The following is a 9,241-nucleotide window of genomic DNA, read 5'->3' as shown; positions in this document are numbered from 1 at the left end:
ATGTTGTAGTCAAGTATTATGGATGAAATCAACTTTGAAGGATATCGGTGTTACTTTTCATGAACCAATTTTGATCATGTGCGATAATACTAGTGTTATAAGTATGCCCAAAAATTCAATGCAACATTGTAGATTAAAACATATATCTATTAGGTGTCATTTTACTGGAGAAAAGGTAATGGATGTGATGTGAAGCTTGGTTACATACCTACAAAGGAGCAAATAGCAGACATATTCACAAAACCTTTGTGCAAGGATGCTATTGAGTATCTGAGGAGGAATTTGGATGTTCTATGCTTTCCTAGTGTTCACAAAATGCACAAGTATGTACATTGGTCATGTGGTTTGCATGCTTATTATTTTCTAGATTGGTAATTGGAAGCTTTCACTCAAGGGGAGCAAAGTGAGTAAGGGGTAGTACATGGCTCTTTGTCATTACTATCAAAGAGGGAGAAAGTCAAGAGCACGAAACTTTGATGTTGATATATTTTGGTGATGTTTGTGTTTTTTTGTTAATGAATGTTGACACTAGTGACAAGGGGGGACATTGTTAGGATGTTGAAGTTGATGTTATCCATGTTGTTGTCATTAACAGTTGTCATTAATGTCAACATGTTCTATGCATATTCATGTCTCGGTGTATTGATTGGAGTATACTAATAGCCTGGGTGGATTTGTAGAAGTTCTCATGGAAATATGTGATTTAGATGTTTACTCTTATTCTTGTTCAATGATGGTTATGTGTTGGGTGCAACATGGGTGTATCATCTATTTAGGTCAGTCCTATTTAGAGTGTGTTTATTTTTGTTTTGGTACCAACAGTTATCTTGTAATGTGTTCATCTCATTCATTAGAATAGATGGCTTTAGAGATGGTGTAGTGTGTCAACATACGCGAGGCATGTCGATTAGTGGTCCACATCTCATTTCTTACCACTATAAGAATATCTCGGTACAACCTATTTCAAATTATTTTGGCCAACATTGTTGATGGCATTAAGCGGTATAAGAAGGGTGGGGATTTCAATTGTTTGTGTGGCTTGTGTGTTGCTTGTATGCAAAGTGATAGCAACTTTTTTTTCTAGAGATTTGTGTGTTGATAATCATGTATATGGATGTAATTGGCACTATACAAATATAGCATTTATATGTTGCAATGTGTTGGTGACAATTATCTCAATGGTTGATTCGATCTCTTTTCATATCTCTTGGCAATAAGCCTATCTATACTGGGAGTGAGCCTTATTATTCGCAATTAGTTATTTTTCCTATCTAAGGTAGTGAGCCAACTGACAGTGAGCTAAGCGATAGTGAGAAAACTGAAAATGAGCCTTAGTAAAAATCACCTTAATCAATGTCACCCTAATAGTTGTTCATTTCATGAGAATTAGCTTCTATGTGATTTTTTCCAATTTGGGTTTCCACATAAATCTTGGTATTCTATATGTTGATGTTTTTGTGCTTTCATATTTACATTTAATATGGATGTTTAATGTGCTAACTAATAGATTAGATGTTTAATATGGATGTTTTTTCAGAGTTTACTGACAACACAAAGTTTTATAAAGTGTGTGAGAATAACTTATTCACCCTCTTCTCAATTATTTGATCTTTTCAATAATAATAAGACCTACAAACTCACTATTATTATACCTCCATCTCAAGCATCCTACATATGAAAGTAGTGTATAAAATCTTAAATGATAATTACAAAACAAAACCACTCAAAAAAGTGGCACCCAAATACCTAGTTAAAAACCATCCAAATCCCAATGAGTTTATATTCTTAAAATATATTTTTTCCACTTATCATAAATATGTTATAAATCACTCATCAACTCAAACATTCCATTTTGGCTTTATTATCTTCATCCAGATATGTCTTATGATATGACATAACATGCATCAAAATTTGGTCAATAAATGTATCTCTTTGTTGTACTCTTTACTATGTCCTAGACTTTTTTGTGTTTTTAACACGAGGCTACAAATTTTATTCTAAGAAATTGTTGGGCCCTATTTTTTAAATGTGGGGCTCAAAAATTTATATAACATGCATATATAGAAATGATCTCAAACATTCCTAAATTTATATTTTACCCCAAACAAAATTTGTGTGTGTGTGTGTGCATGTGTGTGTGTGTGTGTGTGTGTGTGTGTGTGTGTGTGTGTGTGTGTGTGTGTGTGTGTGTGCGTGCGTGCGTGTGTGTGTGTGGGTGTGTGTGTGTGTGTGTGTGTGTGTGTGCACGCATGCACGTGTGTTTTGTGTGTGTCATGTGTGCATGTGTGCACATTTAAAAATCTTTAGAATATTTCTATGGAAAGACACTTGCACCCATGGGTGCAACTATTCAAATCCCATGTGTTTTTTTTCTCTATTAGATATAATTAAAAGTATGTTGCATCATATGAGTATCATAATACCAACCACATTTTACATAAAATCATACTAAGTAAATTGATCCGTGGTCGGTTGGGATCATCCATTATAACATCAAACCAATCAAAAATAGATAAAACAAAAAAGAAACAACTAGATATAATTCAACTACATTTAATCATCAAACCAAGCTGCCCATGGAAGAGGGCCCCTGAGCTTAAGAGTTCCATCTTTGATCAAATTTTTCTTGAGGTGTTCATTAGAGCTTTCCATGGAAGGGTTGGGGCACATGGAACAGCACTAACCATAAGACATGGAGGTCTACCAGAGTTGATTTTAGGTACATTCTCTATAACTACTACCAAATTAGGCATGTCATTATCCTTGACCAACTTGTTAATGATGTTACCTACCCTTGATCTATTCTCATTAGGTCTAGTTGTTCCAACAAGGGCTTGATTGAGTGCATCAACTTGATTATTCAGCTCATTGGCGTCCCTCCTCAGCGTAATCTAATCAAGTGTCTCTTTTAGAGTGTAATCAAAGTTGAAGACATCATTATCATTTGTTTTAACTTCATATTGTATCTCTTCATCCTTAAGGACATTAGTGCATGCACTAGTGACCTTCAACAACTACTTCTCTTTCACTTTGTAGTTGAGAATAACCTGCATCCAAATTTTGTGCACCGTGAGTCTCTGTGGAGGCTCGGTAAGGATCGTAATCCTACCTTTAAATATGTCAACATTCCTAATAAGCCAAATAAACCAAAGCAAATAAGAGGAAAGAATAGCCAAGAAATGGTTAAGAATATTGGGAAAGCCAAGAAGGCGACCAACAAAGGCTTGGAATATGAGTATCAGAGCCCATAGGGATACCAAACTAGCTCCAGACCTCCTTGGCAAAGTTGCACTCTAAAAATAGGTGAGGGATAGATTATGGTTGAGAGCACACAATACATCAGTAAGGTTCTTCATCCAATTTGATTAATGGCAATCTATGGAGCAAAGCCTTCCATAGGAAACATTGTATCTTGGGTTCAACATTGATATGCCATATAGAGGAAAGATACTTGGACCAGCACTTGGAGTCAAAGTCAAAGAACCACCTGGCATCAAGATAAGAAAACACTTCTTCACTGTCAGATAAAAGGTTATAGAGGTATTTAGATTTAGTAGAGAACAAGGGGGAACTGTTTAGCCAAACCAAAACGAGTAACTATAAACATTATCTCCGCAATCATCTGAAAGCCTAGCACCTTGCCAAGCCTCTTTAAGAATGGCAAAGGTCCTCTTTTGAGTGGGAGGGAGATTGTAATTAAAAGCCAATTCTTCCCAACCAATCAACTTACCATGAACTACAAGATCACTAAACTTATTAATGTCCAACATAGCCCAAGATTTGGCTAAGCAACCCTAATGAAGAGCAAAGGGTTTTCCTTTTCTCTTTAGATTCCACCATGGGAATTTTTTCCCACAAATTTTAGATTTACTATCTATGACTCCAACCCTTGACACCCAATGTCTCACACACTCCCATGCTTTCCAAATGGCTTTGTATACCACAAACCCTTCAACTTTCATTCTCCATCTTCCTGAGAAGAGTTAATGAATATAAAAGTTTTTCCATGACTTCCCCTTATAAGGGACTCCTTGAGCAATGTTATTTTTTATTAGCGCTTGTCAAGGCTCATTACCTCTAGTGGATTTAGCTTTCCACTTGCAATAAGTGCAATTTCTTTCCATCTAAGATCCTTTAAGCCAAGGCCACCTACTTTTTTTTCTGTTAGTGCACCAACCCACTTGACAACATGAATCTTCTTATGCCCTCTTCCATCTGATCGTAAAAAGTTCCTGGTGATCTTTTGTACATAATTGATTTGGTTTTGGTTGAAGAATCAAGAAAAGGAGTAATACACCATATGGGCTAATAGTACTTTTTGACACACTTGTACTCTATAACCAAAGACAAATAGTTGTTATTCCACTTGCCTAGCTTCTTTTCAATCTTGCCTTTGACTCATTCCCACATGGTATTGAGATTAGAAGCAATAGAAAAAGGTATACCCAGATATCTAACCAAGTGGCTAGGACTTCCCCAAGAGAAACCAAATTTGTTGTACCAAAAGGTGGGGTAATCATCTCAACCTAGCCTAATAAACTTGGCAATTGATATTTGCTACTAGAAGCTTTACAAAAGATTTCAAGCTTACTGGTGAGATTAGTTGTATTATTCTCTAACAGTTCAAAGAAGAGATGTATCACCTGCAAATTGAACATTATTTAGCTCTTCCATATTTGGCAGAGTAATTCCTTTAACCTTTGGGGATAGGGAATCACCTCTAAGAATATAATGCAAACTGTCAACAGCAATGACAAAAAATGAAGGAGACAGGGAATCAAATCCCATGTGTTTTCCAGTATATGTATGCAAACTCAAATTTTGCAAAAAAAAAAATAATAATCTTGCTAATTCAAGCACAAAATACTAACATACTTCTAATAGTCAATTTTTTTGAAAACTTAGTATAGGTTCGCTTATAAGCTCACTTTGCTTTCCAATCATTCTTTACTCTTAAATTAGAAAACTTAGTGTCTCATTCCTCCAACATATAGGCAATACACAAAGAAGCCATTACAAAGAAAGGAAAACAAGCTAAAAATTGAAGACTAGAGAATATTGGGCCTCTTTTGGCAACAAAACCATGGAGTCCCTATAGCTCCCTTTCCCTTTCCATCACCCATGTCCATTATTTTATCCTCCCCACTCAAACAAATCAATAGAAACTCATTTACCTCTCCATAGCCATTCCCAAATTTACAAACCCCTTTTCTGTGCCATTACCAAATTGGAAGCCTTTTCGCCCTCTTACACATGATCATTTCCACATTTGCCCCGTCATATTACAAACACCACTTGGGGTAGCTTCACCCCTCGAAATTTAATTTTCAAACAAATGGTGTTGTGCACACAACAAACACCCCGCATAAGATATCACGCTTCCATTATTTTATCATTTTGTGGTTAAAATATACGAAATAGGGAAATAATTGCAACAATATCTAAATTATCCACACCACTTCCTTTTTCCCTTTGTATACTTCAAAGATATGTTGATTAATAGTAGCTAACTGGAGGACTTTGGGATTTGTAAGGATTTGGGATAGCCATAAAATGTGTTGATTAATAAGCCCTAAAATTCTTGAAGTTTCATAAATTGCATAGACAATATACATAAATTGAAGAGCTGTCAATAGAAGTATTTTTCAAGACCACAAAGCAGGAGCATCAATTTTTTGTGGAAGTGTTTGTAAAAACCCTATCCCATGGAGGTGTAGGAGACTAGCTAAGAATTTGTCTTCATTAATAAGAGAAAAATAATTAGGTGAGGAATAAGGTTGAACATCAACCCTTAAACTTGCATGTATTGAGTCATGAGTACCCAAAAAGGTTAAAAAGAGAAAAAAAATTAATGGTCCTTGCTTCCTTTGCATATGAGCGTGTTGAGGAAGTAGAGTGGAATTTCTATGAAGATTATTTGGACTTTTGCTAGATTAATGCCAATGAAAAGGAAACTAAATGAAATAGTAACAACTTTTAATGATATAAATCTAGTTTTTAATATCCATGTAATTGAATAGAAAGGTTGGTTGATTGGTTCCCTTGTCAAGCATAAAACTGTTATTTTATTTTATAATAATAATAATAAGAAAACTTTGAACATTTACATATTATAGCAACTAGCTTAGAAGGCTCTATGTGCACTTCTATAACTATGATCTTTATGTAAAAATAAACTCATTTTACTAGTCTCATTATTCCTTATGGAAAAATAAACTCATTGTACCAATCTCATTAAACTATGATCTTGACGTAAAAATAAAATCATTTTACTAGTCTCATTATTCTTTCTGGAAAAATAAACTCATTGTACTAGTCTCATTATTCCTTATGGTCATTTTTAAATAGAATGCTTATGTTCCATTAGATTGAGAATGAGCAAATATGTAATGATAAAAATAAATAAGGTCAAAATTTTTAAGAACAGTAAATTGAGTTAAAATGGCATACAAAACCATAAAATGGGGAAATCAAAGACAAGCATAGGCAAAGCACTTAATCCATAATCATGTCCTACAGTCAAATTTCATATTGAATTTTATATCTACTTAAAATGACAATTGGAAAATGAATTAAGAAATAGAGACCCAATGGTGGTGAGATGGTTTCCAAAGCATGTCTCCATGTGACTAGTGTGTAGCCCCATGTTAAACCACCCAGCTTCCTATCATATATAACTGAGAAAAAATTATAACTAAATTCCCAAATTCAATGACAATGTACTTTCTTGAAAGGCCATGTTAGGCCAAAGAACACAAAGTGCTACAGAGCACTGAGTTGATGTTACACAGGATCTACATTCCAGTACCTTCAGAAATAGCATTCCCTAATTGATACGCAAACATACCCATCAATCACCATTAATTCACTTAAACATGATTCTAACTAATTACAGTTGAATTCAAAGTATACAAGCAATTCATGATATATGCACTATACTAGTTGATATGGATTTGGAAACTCTATAAAATATTGTCTGAAGTAACTTCAAAGATGATATGCAAGTAAAAGACCATTCTTAAATGCTAATAGTTGTTTTTTGTCCAACCGAATTAAAGCTAATAAGAGATTACAGGTGCATTGTTATAGACGTACATGCACAGACAAGGCACAATTTAATGGACTGCTAAAGAGCAGTTAAGAACATACAATCACAGCCGGACAGAGTACAGCAAGGATGTCATAAATCAAGACATAACAAGGAGCAAAAACATGAAATGGCTACAGGAAGAACAGCCATATTATAAAAGTTGCAAGGATGAAAGCTGAATTTGAGCAGTAAAACTGCACATGATTTACATGGTCGTGAATATTTTTTTAAGATGGACTAAGACAGAATTCATTAATGGTTCAACATAACTCATAAAGATGCAGTTTCATCCTCTTAATAACATCTGTAGAAACAATGAATCTACTGCTATTTGAATTAGATGGTCCTACTTCAAATGTTTTACCCTTTTTTCGAGTACTAGAGGTACACGGGGAGATGGCTTAATAAATAAAATGTAAAATTTAATCGATTTCAATTTTCTAGCTCAAAGAATTGACACAATATTTTGTCACAAGAAACCACATCCGATCTAATAGTAATTCATTTTATTTGAGTTGGAATTAGTGGCCAACTGGTAATCGCGTGTCATATGCATGGCCTAATTCCATGTAAATTTAAACTACTTAAAAACATTTTAAAGCAAATTGGGTTGTTCATTTCTCAATTCACATGTATTGTCTGACATGTATGAATGAAATTTTTGACAAAAATGAGCTGCATGCTTGCACGAACACCTTCATAATTTTAGTGAGCAATAGCACTATATTCTGAACTCAGCTGCATAACTATCAAAACCACAATCCTTTCCATCTTGAAGTTTGGCTTTTTATATACTTGAAATTTTCTTTACTATCATCTTTTGTCAAGGACTTGTTGACATATTAAGCTCTCAAATATCTGGATTGGCCATAGGTCCTAACTTTACACTATATGTCTACTTTTAGCTTACCATTCATGCCCAACTATACCTCCTGATACCACATTTTTATCACCCATCGCCCCTTTGTGTACACTGTAGATCGCCTTGAAATCCTAAATCTTCTCCAAGACTTAATCTAAAAGAGTAACATCTTCTTAGTTATCAGTTCTAGAGATTTTAAACAGCTTGCGAACATCTCAAGCCACCCAATATATTAAGAGCACGCTAATAGTCTTATACCCTTTCCCTACTTCAATGTTAATAGTGTAGAGTCGATACCTAGTGCATAAAGGCTCCATTATCATAATTTATCTAGAAACTACTGTGAAAATCCAGTCATGTGCAAGGGCTATTAGATTCGGTTATCTCTTCAAAGATATTGTTTTTCGCTATGGATAATTAAAATAGAAAAAGGAGCATGGGCTTATAGTAAGCAATTTACAGATTCAATTGCAGATCAGGAGTTAAGGAGCATAAACAAAAGCACATCAAAAAGATGAGCTAAAAGAAATGTTTCTATCTCAAAAAACTCAAAAGCTTCAGTGGTTTATTAAATCAGACATAAATGAGATGGATAGGTTCAATTCATGGAACCCATGATCTAGCCAAAGTATTCTGAAGACAACTGTTAGTGGGAAAGAAATAAGGAAAAGTCAATGTACACTAGAAATTCGTGGAGTTAAGGAAACAAAAGAGAATACATATGGAATGAATGGCTTAACCATGACACCTTGAGACCAATAATAACCCAGATTCGTGGTGCAATTGAAGTGAATAACAAAGTTATATTGCTCCTGATACACGTATACTCTGTAGTCAAAAAAGTTCCAGTTTGCACCATACATACCTAAATCCTAGTTCAATATCTTCATCCATCATGAGCCCAACTTGCTTTCAGTTGGGTTTTCACACCATCACCCCATTGCAAATGGGGACCCCCTCCCTTTTTGCTTTAGCAGGAGTAGTTGTCTTAGGTAGTCCTAGGTGGTAGCAGTTCTGAAGTCTCCAAGTCCTAGAGTAAGTTTGAACAATTTTGGTCTCCCTAAAGGTCAAATTTCAAAGGGAAAGAGTAAAATCAATCACAAATTAAGCCTCATTTCAGGCATGAGGATAGGTGGGTTGATGGTATTAGCATGCAAGTCAACCAGGTTCAAATCAATGGGCAAGCCCTTGAGGTGATTAATAGGAGCAATTTGGCATGGTACAGAGGTCAAGCCTTAAGGAGAAGGAGAAGATTCGACTGAAAGATAGAGATAAATTGGAAATCAGAC

Source organism: Cupressus sempervirens, chromosome 8, assembly GCF_028749045.1.
Source record: "Cupressus sempervirens isolate cs-2001-9-10 chromosome 8, ASM2874904v1, whole genome shotgun sequence".
NCBI classification, from domain to species: Eukaryota; Viridiplantae; Streptophyta; class Pinopsida; order Cupressales; family Cupressaceae; genus Cupressus; species Cupressus sempervirens.
Note: the sequence above shows the minus strand (reverse complement) of the source record.